This window comes from Poromitra crassiceps (genome assembly GCF_964638095.1).
Source record: "Poromitra crassiceps genome assembly, chromosome: 28".
Taxonomy (NCBI): Eukaryota; Metazoa; Chordata; class Actinopteri; order Beryciformes; family Melamphaidae; genus Poromitra; species Poromitra crassiceps.
Genome location: NC_139651.1, coordinates 18,346,537 through 18,363,222, shown reverse-complemented (window position 1 = coordinate 18,363,222; position 16,686 = coordinate 18,346,537). Strand labels below are relative to the sequence as shown.

Below are 16,686 nucleotides of genomic sequence, written 5' to 3'. Positions count from 1 at the left end.
CTTTGGCACACATCAAATACAAAAACAGAATTTCAAAGACCAATGGGAACACTGTGGAATGTGTGGATTATTATGTTAACTCATCTGCTTTGTCATTTTGATTTTCCAAAGTTGTTGCTTGCAAATCACTCAACAGCCTAGTCGAAAAACAATGGACTTTTCCAAGCTTACTCTACCTTTCAATAACACAGTAGTCAATTTTCAAGTTCCGTTTGTGGTGGTAACTGTCTGCCTTTCCGAAGCCCTGCCACTCTGAACGTTAACTTCCATTATTCGAACTGGCGGTCGTTCACCTTAGAAGCCGCAATGCCGACCTTAGGTTTAGGCGTGAGGGTGGGAGAGGTTAGGTTTTGCGTTAGGGTCTGGGGGAGGTTAGGTTTAGGCATGGGGGGAGGTTAGGTTTGGCGTGGGGGCTGGGAGAGATTAGTGAAAAACGGGGAATATAGACCCCCTTTCTGAGTGCCCATATTTCGGAGTGGCAGAACGTCGGAGTGGCAGCACGTCGGAGTGGCAGCATGTAACCGTTTGAGGTTTAGTATCCTAGCACTGGACACAAGACTCTGACTAAGACAGCTGACATACCATTTCACATTTCTGCCATGCATTGCTTACCTCCAGCCACCTCTATTGCAGCTCCAGGAGCAGGAGTGGAACCGGCAGCTATCTCTGATTCTAAAAACACAACAAATGTTCAAAGCTCATTCATGTTTACAGCACAGTCATGCAATGTCAGTGCTTCACAATAGTCTGTGTATTTAGTAAGGTGACGTACAGCCTTATTGTATCAAAACTGCTAGTCACATCGCACATGCAGGTGGAACTAAACTATTGGCACACCTCAGAACCAAACCCGCATTACGTCTCATGTAATGAGTCAACTCTTAAAGGAACACTCCACCGATTTTCAACCAGCTTTGTCATCATCCCAAAATCAGTAGTATATCAGAAAAATATAAACAGTTTTGCAGCCATTCATGGAGTTTGACAGTTATTGAGAGTTGATTTGAGTTAAGCTGTGGACAAGTGATGGCATTTGTGCATGAATGACCTCACTGGTCCACAACTTTCACTCAAATGAGCGCTCAATATCTGTCCAATTCAAATCATGCCTGCAAAACTGTTTCCAGTTTTTGGATATGTGTGAGATTCTGCTAAATAAATCATCATTGAAAATCCATGGGGTGTCCCTTTAACATTGCTCTCGTTATATGTACAGATGCTACACACCTTACATAGGAGGAATGTTTTGGTTATTGTGGGTTCTCTGGCAGAGCTGTGGATTTGTGTTGTGTTGTTCATAAATGTGAGAGAATTTACACTCACCATTCAATTCGTTCACAAGTGCCCGGTCCCACTCCTGCTCCATCCGCCTACCGGCCTCGTCCTCCAGGGTTTTCAGCTGGGCCTCCAGCTGGGCCACTTTGGTGGACAAAACAGCCCGCTGCCTCCGCTCCTCACGCACTTGGTCTCTTAAAGCAGCCAGCTCCTGAGCGGAGGGAGCGGGCTGTTTGGCCTGCAGGTGCTGGAGGCACCAGTTGGTGATAAAGTCTACCTTTGTGCACATCTCTTCCCTGGGGATTTGCCCCTGGGCCAGATCATGCTGTGAAAAGAACAACACATTATTATTGAATAAACATGTATCAGCACATCCAAATACAGCAACCTGTCAACTTTTGTCTGGTGACTTTGTGAACAAGTTTGCACACATTAATATTGCTGGGAATGAAATGTCCAACCAATATATATATGTAAAATTGTGTAATAACTTGTATGGTGGGGTTTTCCCATACAAACATTTACATTAAGCAAGCTCTCAGGTCTGTATTAAAAATATATTTAGTAAGTGTCTCTCAGAAAACAAGAGAGACATCATGTGGCTGGTCTCAGTTGGCAGACTAGCGGTCCGAGCAGTCGTCAAGTGGAGCTGCTTTGTTAAAACCAAAGAGTGTCCTATGGACGACTGCAAGGAGGATGTGACTGTTGAACATCTGCTCTTAAAATGTGAGCCATCTAAATATGTTTGGGGGAAAATGATTGGTATTGGTCTTTATGTTACTGTGAATTACAATGCTGTGATGTATGGTGTCTTTAATTTAACTATGACAGGGCCACACCAGGACTTTTTCTGGACGGTTGTTTGTGTGGTCATGGCCAAATTGTGGAAGACGAGGTGTGCCATAATTATCCACCAAGCCGTCATCCCAGGTGAAGTGGTCTATAAACAAATCATAGCATAACTGAAAATACAAATTTCACTGGACTTCAGAACAAAGACACCCACACCCTGGCTCCTGCTCACCTTCTAACAGACTTCTTATTTTTGATAACTATTTTTTTATACTGTTAATAACAAATAAAATAAAAACACAAAAACAAATGTATTTAGTGTAAATGTTTATAACCCCTGATTGAATAATTGAATAAAGTATATTTAAAAAGGAACAAACAGAGGCTTGTCTGGCAAAAATATGTTGACAGGAGAATGGTTTCTCTGCCTTGTATTAGCGTCCATTCTGGCTGACAGGTGGGTTCTCCATAACAGAGAAACATAACTCACAACACAGCCCCAGTGTAATTCTGAGTTGTTCCAATAGCTGTTTTTAGTTAACTACCCAAACATCTATTGTGCATAGCAAGCCATTTCTGCCCGTTTCTCTTTGCTTTTCACCCAAAACCCATTTTCCCTTTACAAGGACAGTCGAATGTTCCACACAAATAGCTTGATTGGACCATGATAAAGTGAACACTGTATGGCTATGAATCTGTTCAAATGAACACAAAATACACCTACCCGAAATATTATGAGCCTCTCCCGGAGTTGGGACATCGGCCCTGGAGTGGCGTATCTCGCGATTTTGCTGGGGGAGCAAGTGGGGGTGTTCGGACGCTGCATTTTTCCAGTGGTCCGTGGTATCTGAGTCAGAACAAGGAATGAGCGCCAAGCTAGCGCGCTTTGACCAAGGTCCTCCACGCATGCGCACGTCACGTTGCTGCAATGGGTTTATTCAAACACTCCCACACAAAACGTCACATTAGCCTGAGTCCTGTAGCACCAGTCTATCGCCAACAGGTGGCAGCATCACTATGTGAACAGCGTTTGTGCAGAGAAGGTCGGGGTTGCGGTACTCTCGCGCGAGCGCGTCACACCCATGAGATCTCGGACCCGGAAATGAAAACGAGCCATCTGAAGTTGAACGTGTGCCTGAAACAGATTCAGTTCTATGGCGTTTTCCAGGTAAGCTGGTGGTTTTGTTAGGTACCCTGTGTTAGAGATATGTTACCCCATATATCTGGCCCACTCGTTTATTTGATGTTGGGTTGTTGTGTTGAACTGGTTGGAATGACTGTGGATTAGCCGTTAGCCGCTAACAGCTAATGGAGCTACACTGCCCAGTTGAAACTAGGGAGGCAGGGGTTAAGGGGTTTGACTATTAACCGCCATTTAAAACGTCACGGTTATATAACCGCAGAGGCTCCGTAACACCGGGTGTTTTGTTGTCAAAATAAGTCCGTCAGTTTAAACAACGATGCGGCGCAAACAACGCTGGAACGAGAGGAACCAATCTCTCGCTTCGTTTCCGCACGGACTATTTAGCGGGTGCACAAACACAGCTCATAGCCATGGACGTCAGCCAAACATAAACTTTTCAGAGACGTGCGCGATGTGTCAGTCGCCTGACACGAACTGTGGTCTCCGTGACCTCTTAATTTGTTTACTGAACGGCCATCGATGTAACGATGTAACGCTAGTTAGTTATCTGACTCTTGCCTACGCTAGCATTACAGCTAACGTAATGGCAGAGCCTGAGAGACCACAAGCAACTCAAAGAAATGATCTCTTCCCCCCAAAAAAACGTCTAAAGTCATGGGTATGGCAGCATTTCGGTTACAAAAAGGACGCGCAGTGTCTTGTTAAAGATGACAGCTACCCAGTGTGCAAAACCTACCCAAGTTGCAGTCGCAGCTAAGGGCTCCAACATCTCCAACTTTCTACAACACCTGCATAACGTTAGATGATTAAAAATTAATCATAATCAAACTAATTGGCATGGATGAGGATGACGCTGTTGATGATAACACTCAAGTGTATTACCCACATTCGTTATATTTCTCATAGGTCACTAAAAGTTAATCAAAATGTACACTAACAGATAAGTTAGATCTGTTTTTCCACCAGGTTTTACAAGTTCTCTACTCCGGTGTTCCAAAATAAATGTAGAAAAATTATACACCTGCCTGACTATGTTTTGTTCTAAAGCGATCTACTGTCATAAATATTACAGTCAAACTTTGTTCATTTTATTCATTCGCAGATGCTGGGACAACTGCTGCAGTAGACCCATAACGTGACGCCTTCTTACTGTACTTACTGTACAGCAGTCAGCGCCACACAGCTACAATCCAGAATAGGTGGACAAGGCTGTTCAAAAAGCTCTCCTACCTGTATCCGACCTCCGACTGCAAATCAGAGGATATGATGGCCAGCCTAGTGAAGACAGTAAGTTTGCCGGGGAGGTTAAATGATACTGATGCGTGAAACATGGGTTTAGAAGCAGTCTTTGCACAGCCTGCACTGAATTTACAGCAAAGTGTGTTTGATCTCACTATCATGGTGCACCGCTTGCACGCGGCGAGCAAACAACACATGCGGCTGTCAGTGATCAACACAAATCCAGCGCACCTGGGAAGCAAAACACTTTATGAAATACTCAAACTCCCAAGCTTCCTGTCGGCACTAGGAAGCTTCTCCTGTCCTCAATACGGCACAGGCTGTGCAAAGACTGCTTGTAAACAGTTGTTTCACGCACCAGTATCATTTTACCTCCACGACAAACTTACTGGCTTCACTAGGCAGGCGATCATATCTGCAGATCTGCAATCAGAGGTTGGATATGGGTAGGAGAACATTTTAAACAGCCTTGTCCACCTATTCAGGATTCTAACGCTGTGTGGCGCCCACTGCTGTACAGTAAGTACAGTAGGAAGGCGTCGCGTTATGGGGCTACTGTTGCAAATGGTTCTATAAATGAAGGTAAGTGTCTGTGTTTTGATGCACATTGTACACACACACAGACACCTTGTGACAACATCCACTTAACAAATGTCATTAGAAACATCTGTCAAATTCACCATTTCATGTCATGTCTTTATGTCACATACATATGTTACATTTGTGAGTTGTATCTCACACCACTAAACACAGGGTTGGTTAGCACTACTATGATGGCATTCTGGCCTTGAAAAGTGTAGACTCCTGCCTTACAAAATAGGTCACTTGCACTACTCCACCTAGGTTTTATCATCAAATTCTGCATACAATCGTTATATGCAACCTGAAGCTGATGTTGGCTCGCTTTTTTGAAGTTCACCCACAGGCGAGCAGTATAAATGGGGGTACAGTAGGCTCTGAAAAGGTTCATCTTTACATCATCTGAAAATTAACGAAATTTCCGCACCAGCATGTTAGCCTGCCCATATAGCACACGCCACTGTCTAATACATGTGGTCATCATCAGACATTTGGTCAGTGATTAAGTGACCCAGATATTTTGTTTGATCACAAACAGACAGAACATTATCTAACAAATAAAAGGCAGGGAGAGTGATTGAGTGTAACGACTGACCCGGAACTTTTTGAGCTGCTGCAGGAAATACTCGCTGGTGGGATTTGCTAATCTTGACACTGGTATTCAGATCCCATGATGAAATTCATGGAAATGCTTGTACACTACAACATCATGTGTGCTTACAATATGTCTAAGTGCTACACTTGAAGGCTGGCTGACAGTGTGACAACATCCATCAAGTTAATATTTATTTCAAAAAACATTATTCATTCAAAGTTAAAACATACTGTGTAATCAATTAAAACTTAAAGTTTCTTCTCCGTTGTCAGTCTACCTATTTTCACTCAGATGACGAGAAGCCCTGAGTCCCCGTCTCTGAGCAAGAACAGCACAGTCACCAGTGTCCCCGCTGTCCCTGCTGTCCCCACGCAGACCATTAAGGCGCTGAACTTCCAACACCTGCAAGAAATGAAGCTGGTGTTGGCCAAAGATTCCCCCACCTTCTACGATTGACTCCACCGCAAGGACTGATGACATCACCAGCTGGAATCACATACACACAGTTGAATTAACATGAAGGGTTTACTGAGTTCAAATATTCTTCATCTCTGTGTCTTCACCGTGTGTATGAAGGGATAGGCTACTCGTTTCCCCATTTAGCTATAACTACATTAAGGCACTGTAATGTTTATTATGTTGTTTGTTAGGCCATTTCTTTATTTGCCAATTTCAAATGGGATTACAGTATGTTGGCTACTCTGTTTAATCTTGCAAACAAATTACAACTGTGCCATTTGACCGTTTGAGCAATAGCTATTTTCATTCCATCCGAACTTTCATTGACTGGATCCCTTTCAAATCGGAAATCCTCATTCTCTCTCCAATGCACCCTCCCTACCCCGTTGAAAGAAGTCTCCAAAGTGACTCCAATGTCTTCAATGTTGCTGCAGATGCATTTCAGCACTATTAAAATCATGTATTGTTCATATTTGGTCATCACTGTCTGCTAACATTATGCACAATGGAAATGCAGCGAATAGCAGGGGAACTCAACCTATTGAAATTCAAAGCCCACTTTTGATTGGTAAAACTATTGTGAGGACCACCTTCCCAATGCATGAAAAGCTATCTGTGTTAGATTGATGTGAGGTCCTCCACAGCGCGCTAGATGAGGCTCTGATACCTGCCAGTGGTTAAGAAACACTGCCCTTCATTTTAATACATGCTCGCTTTCTGTAATAAACTGATGGGGCCCTGAAAACAAAAGCTAATTTGTGTCTGTTTAAGCATCCCTGGCGTCACAAAGTTTGAGATGCTTGGACACTATAACATGTGATACTTGTAAACAACTTGTGTGCTTATGTGTAAGTGCTACACAACATGGGGCAACATACAATGGTGGCCAAATGGAGTTTGCCAAGCTATGTTTGTTTATTCTATGACACTACTTTATATGGAACTACTAATTTCATTTACTTTAATCTACTTGCTAGTGCCCACACTTATGTCAAGTAGCGTGCAAAAGCAACATAACTACTTCCGCTCTAAGAGTTTCAAAAGAAAAGTCCCACAAAACAAAGCCAATAAAATAAAAGATTAGCAGAAAGAATGAATTCCTTATTAAAAGACCTTCAGGACTTCTTTACAGCCCTGATGTCCGCCAGATCTGCTCCAGACGGTTACATGCTGCTATTCCAACATGCCTCTACTTACACATTGACGTCTAATTATCATCACAAGTTGCATTGCGAGTTTTCGCCTGCGACTTGAATTGTTAACCACTGATTTCCATAGGCTATAGGCTATTTGTTTATTTTACAGGGCAGCCAGTCAATCGAGGCTGTGAGAGTGTACACTTGTGCCATGCTTTTTTCGTTCAGTTGTTTTTGGAGGAGAAACTGATGAATGTCGGCCGGGCTCTTACCCGCAAAGTCAGATGCCATAGGCTACATGACGGTGAGCTCGGTGTAGAGTCGGGGCTGGTCGAAATATGAAATATTATTATTATTATTATTATTATTAACATGTCTTTTTAGAGGGAGAACCAGCGCCAGGCATATTATGTGTCATGGAAGCTAATAGACAATACATTAAGGATAGAAAGGCATACTGTTGTAACTGACTGCCAAAATGAGCGCGTCTTGGAGACTTTGCGCGGCCAGGCTATTCAGCGTAATTTACAAGCCTATCAAAGGCTATACAAGTAGCCTAGTTAGTGATATCAACTGGGAACGTTTTCAAACGTAAGAGGGATGGATGGAGAAGCTGGCTAGTTCCTGCACAGCCGACAATTGTAACGTCATGTGTCTTTGATAAAATCACATCTCACTTCCTAAACTTGCCACTTGAAACCCGGGCAAACGTGTCAGAATGATGAGCTCTTTTCAGACTATGTGTGTGGCTCTTAAAAGAGCCGTTTTGTTGCTGCAAAGGAATTTTTAAGGGAGACTAACAGCTACTGCCACTCTGATGTTTGAAAGAAAAGCCCTATTCCCCGCTAAATTTAGGTGAACTCCGTCCCTAGCTAAATGATTCAATGTAATATTGGGATGCTTGATGCAATCCAAACCATTGTCTTGCATGAAACCAAACATGACACCATTCAGCCAGCGTCGAGCCCTTTCCAAGCCGTACCCAGAACGGGCAGTTTGGCCTCTCCAGTTCCGACGCGGCAGAATGTCAGACAACAGCAATTTGGTATTGGGAAAGAGAGACTCGATTTCCCGAATGTCTGACTTCATCCTCACCATCAAATCGACCCTCGCTGTAGAGCCAATGTTGTTTCCACCAAGATGGATAACGATGAGAGCTGGCGGCGGAGAAACTATCAGCTTCTCACGGAGCACCGGCATGAGATGCTCCCACCTCATCCCTGAACGCCCAAGCCAGACCACATCGACATCCAGTCCCAGGTTTGGATCACAATCTCCCGCTTCCAAGTGAGCCTGCAGGCGGCGAATTAGCGAGCTCCCGACAATCCAAACAGCCATAGTTTCTGGAATGAATTCAGGCGCCAACATCCTCCTTTTATTCACAAGAAACAAGCCAGTGCCCACGCCCCCTTGCGGTCCTGTCCCCTTCAGGTCCGCTAGCCGGGTATATATAAAACAGGCGTATATAGCATTTCCCATTTTCCTTCTAACGACTCAAAGCATCAACACGCAAGACGACCCGGCGAGGAGCAGCTGTCTGGAGGGAGCGTGGCGGCCGCCAAGGAGCAGCTCATGAAGGAAGCCGCCGCTGGTGGAGCGTTCTGCCGTCTTTGACTCGGGACGGGGAGGGAGCGTGGCGGCCGCAGAGGACCAGCTCATGAACGGCTGAAGGCACAGAGGAAGCCGCCGCTGGTGGAGCGTTCTGCCTGCACGTCTGTGACTCGGGACGGGGAGAGAGACAGCTAGAGATGGCCTGCCGCCGACAACCAGCTCATGAGCGGCGTTGACGTTTGTCCTGTCCATATTAGCAAGGTTTTTAATAAGGTTTGATGAATTGCATATGCAGCCAGCTGTCTATAGGAAGCCTTAACTTATTTTAGATAATTAGATAATAAAGTGACCTTTTTGGATTGCCACCCTGTTTCCTGTGTGGGATTCTTTCAGCCTCTTTGATTGTGACATTGAGCCAATTACTGGTTTTATCCAGGTGACGGCAGCATTTAACTGCCATATTTAAAGGTTTGATCACAATATATATTGCAGTTGGAACCTGGCCAGTTCAACCCTAGACCTGCATTATATTACTGTCACTTTAAATGAAGTTGTTTGACACCCGTCCCTTTGCACTCGGAGTGATCATCTTTCTCTGTAGACCATCTCTGATATGCTCTGCCTCAGGGCGCAGAGAGCACTACCGAGTGGCCATCTTTTTTGTAACAGACGATCTTCTATAATGATATTATAGACATAGCGTCATTACATACAGCTCTATGAATAATGCAGTGCAGACTTTGCTTTGGCTAGAGGAGGCTTGAGGCTTTCAAAGCATCACAACTCTGAAATGTCAAACCAGAGGCCCAACTGGAAACAAATTTGATGTTTACATCCCAGGTTCAACGGTGACACCTGACAGGCAAGCAACAGCAGAATACAGTCAATGAGCATCAGTGTTGGGCAAGTTACTTTCAAATAGTCATATATTACATATTATTAGTTACTTTCATTTGAAAGTAATGTTACTTTACAATCTTACTGTCTGTGTAGAGTAACTTGTTACCTATTACACTACTTTTGCATTATTTTCACCAAAACAACAGCTGCAGCAGAATGACATTGCTGCCCCAGAACATCCTGAAAAATAATTGCAACCACCTTGAAGTCAGTGGAAAAAATCCGAAATTCGAAATGTTATCCTTTTCCTTTCTTGTCATCTATAGTGGTTATTTGCATAAAAACACACAGTTTGATTAGGAAATGATTGGATTTTTTTTTTCTATATGTGATTTGATTTCCAAAAAAAAAACTATTTGGAACTTGACTTACTTGACAAAGTAACTGGTATATTACTGGCATATTACTGACATCCTATAAGTAATAACTTATACACTGATGACCATCAGCAGGAACATCTATGGACAACTACAACAACTTAGTACACCCTAGGAAACATCAACCTAATGCCCAACCAACCACCTGCAAACACCGTAGCGAACACAGTTAATCCTGAATCAGAATCAGAATCAAAAAGACTTTAATGATCCCCAGGGGGAAATTGGGACAAGTTACAGTTGCTCGTTCACATAACACACATAGCATAAAATAAAATACACAGTAGTAATGCGATAGTAAAATAAGCAGAATAGGAAGAAAGAACACAACATAGCATGGAATCAACAGTATTAAATGCGATAGGAGCAAAATAGTGGAGTACGTCTAAGTAAGCAAATACATAGAGTAAGTATACCTTACGTGCCAATTGTCTTTATTGCACACTGAACTTATATTATTCGGCTTGCCCCATACGTTACACGTGGCTCAGCCAGGCACTTTTTCCAGTTAGCCTATCTTTATTGCACACTGAAATTATATTATTCGACTTGCCCTATACGTTACACGTGGCTCAGCCAGGCACTTTTCCAGTTAGCCTATCGGCTGGCTCAGTCTCAGGGAGACTGAGCATCTCCGAGGTGCTCTTTTAAGAGAGGCATTAAATAGACCAATGGCCACAAGGCCAATAGGCCTACACCTATAGGCCTACACCTTCGCAACCACACACCAAACATTACCAATTGAGGCCGGATTTAGACTACATCAAAGCTCAGAGTACTTCTGGCGTGTGTCTTTACACCTGCAGCTCCGTTGAGGCAAGCCAGGCCAATGTTTCATCGTACATGGACCGCGGTCTCCATGCGGTGGCCCGTATTTGGAGCAACTGGTGATTATATGTTCCAGAGTCTGTGCAGCCTAGGGGCTCCACACTCGCATGAGGCACTGTCCTTGAGACCCCACCTCTTCATTGAGGCGCCATAGCATCCGACGCCGGTCCTTAGGCGGTTGAGGGTTGTCCACTGCTTCCGGAGCAAGTCCTGACCAGGGACGTCCAGAGGGTCATTGATGTAGAGGTGCAGCCTGGATGGTTCTGCTGACCTCCACTGGTCCCTCCATCTCGTCCTGACCCAGGAGGCCTAAGGTCAAAGGTCAGAGTAAAGGTGTAGTCTCAAAGCTCTACAAGCTCTCTCTTCATTTGTCCTTCAAGCCCCCCCCCCCCTGTCTCTCAGTAAAGAACCGGGAATCCTGTCCTGTGGCCATGTCTGATCATTTGGGGGTTTTCTGCCGGAAACCAATTCAATTGTAATGTGACTTTGTCTGTTCACAGGGTTCGGGGATTACTTTACACATGGAACCACAATTGGATTCAATATCGTAACCGGTAACAGAATCCAAATCACAATATAGAAGCAATGTAATTGATTACTTTCCATTACTTGTGCATACCTTTGGAACACATTTCCTACATTTGACTACTCATGTCCAGGGGCAACTACTCACCACATTAACAAAAAATTAGAACAACAACAAATAGGTCTGTAATGCTCATTTCTGACTTTGTGTTTGTTACGACAGGCATTCAACCACTCTATCTAATGTTGCCTATTTATAGGCTGTCACATGAAATATGACAAACATTTGACCATGTACAATCCATGTAGTCAGTTGTTGTCGCAACCATAAACACGAATGACACTACAAGGAATAGTACTTCTCTAGAGGTTATCATGTCCTATTTTCCTTGAGACAGTTGGAGACATTTAGAATACAGGGTAATTATTGAGGCTGTAGTTTGCAGGTAATGTAGTTTTAGATTGCAGAGATTGAGCCGACTTTCCCCTTTTGTGTCTCTGTAGTAGGCTACAACCAGTCTGACTTCCCCACCTACCAAGTACTTTTACTCCAAAGTCCTTTTACTCACATAGGCACCCCCATAACTACTTAGTCCCCCTAATTGCATGGGCAGGGACCTTGCAAGCCAGGCGGTGCATGGCGAGGACGCAAGCACAATTACATTTTCGGTAGGAAATGTAAACATTCTAGTTATTCTTATTATATCTGCCAAAAACTTCTGCGCGTAACACCGCCCACAATTTTTGCGCCACATAGACATGCCAGACCTCAAAATGACCGGCTTATTGAGGACAGGTGTGCTATGACTTTGCTAAGGGTTTGTGAAAGCGGTTTGGCCGCAATTCGCCATTAAGCGCCATTTTTTTCCCCATTGACTTGCATGGGGTTTGGAAAAATCTTGCAAAATCTTGCAGTAAATTAGGTGTAATTCAGAAAACATAACAGCTAGAGCTACGAAACTTGGTAGGGAGGTGCACTGAGGGGTCTTTTACTATCCCCGAAAAAATTGCACCAATTGACCAGATGGTGGCGCTATAACAGCCCTCCTTACCTTTTGGTCCATAACTTTTGAACCGTAGGGTTTATCATCAAAATTATTTTTTCCCTGGATTCCTTGGGTCCTCCCGCATCTACTCAACTAGGCCACGCCCATTTCCGTCTGACTAGATTTTCGGCCATTTTGCATTTTGTCCAAAACAGTTTTTTTGCCATTTCTCCTTGAAATTTTGTCCAATCTTCACCAAACCAACGCACACATCATGTTGGGAGTGTCCTGCACAACACTGATTTGGAAGTTCAAAAAAAAAACACACCATTGCGATATAATCCACTTCCAATCTTCTGTGGGTGGGGCCTATTTCACAAAATTCGTCCGATGCTAACCAAACTTGGTACAGGTGTGGAGGGATGTACTCTGAGCCTATATCAGAAGTATTTCGTCATTTAGCCTTTAGGGGGCGCTATAGCAGCATTCAGTGCCTGTCCCTTCTAAATGGTTTTATTTTGAAGGGCGGCAGGAAGTGCGGATTCATTCTCATTATGGCCAGCCTTCCTTCTTGTATGACACTTGACACTTCTGAGTTGATTTCAGAAGAGATAGTGTCATTTGGCGTGTAGAGGGCGCTATTGTTTGCCTATGGGGGGCGCTACAGCAACGTATCTCTGCAACCGTAACTCGTAGAGACTCACTGATGGCGGCGTTGGAATCGGGGTGAAAAAGTACGCTAGTGGTGGGCGGAATCACGATTGCACCTTCCGTTTCCGAGATAAAAGCAATAATTATTGTGCTTGCTGACAAGCAAGGCACAATCTTGAAATCCCACATACTTATTATTGTGCTTGCTGACAAGCAAGGCACAATCTTGAAATCCCACATACTTATTATTCCTATTCTTATATCTGCCAAAAAGTTCTGCGCGTAACAACGCCCCCAATTTTTGCGCCACATAGACATGCCAGACCTCAAAATGACCGGCTTATTGAGGACAGGTGTGCTATGACTTTGCTAAGGGTTTGTGAAAGCGGTTTGGCCGCAATTCGCCATTAAGCGCCATTTTTTTCCCCATTGACTTGCATGGGGTTTGGAAAAATCTTGCAAAATCTTGCAGTAAATTAGGTGTAATTCAGAAACCATAAGAGCTAGAGCTACGAAACTTGATGGGGAGGTGCACTGAGGGGTCTTTTACTATCCCCGAAAAAATTGCACCAATTGACCATATGGTGGCACTATAACAGCCCTCCTTACCTTTTGCTCGATAACTTTTGAACCGTAGGGTTTATCATCAAAATTATTTTTTCCCTGGATTCCTTGGGTCCTCCCGCATCTACTCAACTAGGCCACGCCCATTTCCGTCTGACAAGATTTTCGGCCATTTTGCATTTTGTCCAAAACAGTTTTTTTGCCATTTCTCCTTGAAATTTTGTCCAATCTTCACCAAACCAACGCACACATCATGTTGGGAGTGTCCTGCACAACACTGATTTGGAAGTTCAAAAAAAAAACACACCATTGCGATATAATCCACTTCCAATCTTCTGTGGGTGGGGCCTATTTCACAAAATTCGTCCGATGCTAACCAAACTTGGTACAGGTGTGGAGGGATGTACTCTGAGCCTATATCAGAAGTATTTCGTCATTTAGCCTTTAGGGGGCGCTATAGCAGCATTCAGTGCCTGTCCCTTCTAAATGGTTTTATTTTGAAGGGCGGCAGGAAGTGCGGATTCATTCTCATTATGGCCAGCCTTCCTTCTTGTATGACACTTGACACTTCTGAGTTGATTTCAGAAGAGATAGTGTCATTTGGCGTGTAGAGGGCGCTATTGTTTGCCTATGGGGGGCGCTACAGCAACGTATCTCTGCAACCGTAACTCGTAGAGACTCACTGATGGCGGCGTTGGAATCGGGGTGAAAAAGTACGCTAGTGGTGGGCGGAATCACGATTGCACCTTCCGTTTCCGAGATAAAAGCAATAATTATTGTGCTTGCTGACAAGCAAGGCACAATCTTGAAATCCCACATACTTATTATTGTGCTTGCTGACAAGCAAGGCACAATCTTGAAATCCCACATACTTATTATTCCTATTCTTATATCTGCCAAAAAGTTCTGCGCGTAACAACGCCCCCAATTTTTGCGCCACATAGACATGCCAGACCTCAAAATGACCGGCTTATTGAGGACAGGTGTGCTATGACTTTGCTAAGGGTTTGTGAAAGCGGTTTGGCCGCAATTCGCCATTAAGCGCCATTTTTTTCCCCATTGACTTGCATGGGGTTTGGAAAAATCTTGCAAAATCTTGCAGTAAATTAGGTGTAATTCAGAAACCATAAGAGCTAGAGCTACGAAACTTGATGGGGAGGTGCACTGAGGGGTCTTTTACTATCCCCGAAAAAATTGCACCAATTGACCATATGGTGGCACTATAACAGCCCTCCTTACCTTTTGCTCGATAACTTTTGAACCGTAGGGTTTATCATCAAAATTATTTTTTCCCTGGATTCCTTGGGTCCTCCCGCATCTACTCAACTAGGCCACGCCCATTTCCGTCTGACAAGATTTTCGGCCATTTTGCATTTTGTCCAAAACAGTTTTTTTGCCATTTCTCCTTGAAATTTTGTCCAATCTTCACCAAACCAACGCACACATCATGTTGGGAGTGTCCTGCACAACACTGATTTGGAAGTTCAAAAAAAAAACACACCATTGCGATATAATCCACTTCCAATCTTCTGTGGGTGGGGCCTATTTCACAAAATTCGTCCGATGCTAACCAAACTTGGTACAGGTGTGGAGGGATGTACTCTGAGCCTATATCAGAAGTATTTCGTCATTTAGCCTTTAGGGGGCGCTATAGCAGCATTCAGTGCCTGTCCCTTCTAAATGGTTTTATTTTGAAGGGCGGCAGGAAGTGCGGATTCATTCTCATTATGGCCAGCCTTCCTTCTTGTATGACACTTGACACTTCTGAGTTGATTTCAGAAGAGATAGTGTCATTTGGCGTGTAGAGGGCGCTATTGTTTGCCTATGGGGGGCGCTACAGCAACGTATCTCTGCAACCGTAACTCGTAGAGACTCACTGATGGCGGCGTTGGAATCGGGGTGAAAAAGTACGCTAGTGGTGGGCGGAATCACGATTGCACCTTCCGTTTCCGAGATAAAAGCAATAATTATTGTGCTTGCTGACAAGCAAGGCACAATCTTGAAATCCCACATACTTATTATTGTGCTTGCTGACAAGCAAGGCACAATCTTGAAATCCCACATACTTATTATTCCTATTCTTATATCTGCCAAAAAGTTCTGCGCGTAACAACGCCCCCAATTTTTGCGCCACATAGACATGCCAGACCTCAAAATGACCGGCTTATTGAGGACAGGTGTGCTATGACTTTGCTAAGGGTTTGTGAAAGCGGTTTGGCCGCAATTCGCCATTAAGCGCCATTTTTTTCCCCATTGACTTGCATGGGGTTTGGAAAAATCTTGCAAAATCTTGCAGTAAATTAGGTGTAATTCAGAAACCATAAGAGCTAGAGCTACGAAACTTGATGGGGAGGTGCACTGAGGGGTCTTTTACTATCCCCGAAAAAATTGCACCAATTGACCATATGGTGGCACTATAACAGCCCTCCTTACCTTTTGCTCGATAACTTTTGAACCGTAGGGTTTATCATCAAAATTATTTTTTCCCTGGATTCCTTGGGTCCTCCCGCATCTACTCAACTAGGCCACGCCCATTTCCGTCTGACAAGATTTTCGGCCATTTTGCATTTTGTCCAAAACAGTTTTTTTGCCATTTCTCCTTGAAATTTTGTCCAATCTTCACCAAACCAACGCACACATCATGTTGGGAGTGTCCTGCACAACACTGATTTGGAAGTTCAAAAAAAAAACACACCATTGCGATATAATCCACTTCCAATCTTCTGTGGGTGGGGCCTATTTCACAAAATTCGTCCGATGCTAACCAAACTTGGTACAGGTGTGGAGGGATGTACTCTGAGCCTATATCAGAAGTATTTCGTCATTTAGCCTTTAGGGGGCGCTATAGCAGCATTCAGTGCCTGTCCCTTCTAAATGGTTTTATTTTGAAGGGCGGCAGGAAGTGCGGATTCATTCTCATTATGGCCAGCCTTCCTTCTTGTATGACACTTGACACTTCTGAGTTGATTTCAGAAGAGATAGTGTCATTTGGCGTGTAGAGGGCGCTATTGTTTGCCTATGGGGGGCGCTACAGCAACGTATCTCTGCAACCGTAACTCGTAGAGACTCACTGATGGCGGCGTTG

General features: G+C 43.9%; 1 protein-coding gene across 1 annotated transcript in view; it reads left to right on the top strand.

Annotated features, from left to right (window-relative positions):
* Window positions 1-16,686, top strand: part of LOC310799496 (collagen and calcium-binding EGF domain-containing protein 1-like) — a gene marked incomplete at its 3' end in the record, with an annotated part of 215,930 nt that overhangs the window by 76,870 nt on the left and 122,374 nt on the right. The window lies entirely within an intron of this gene.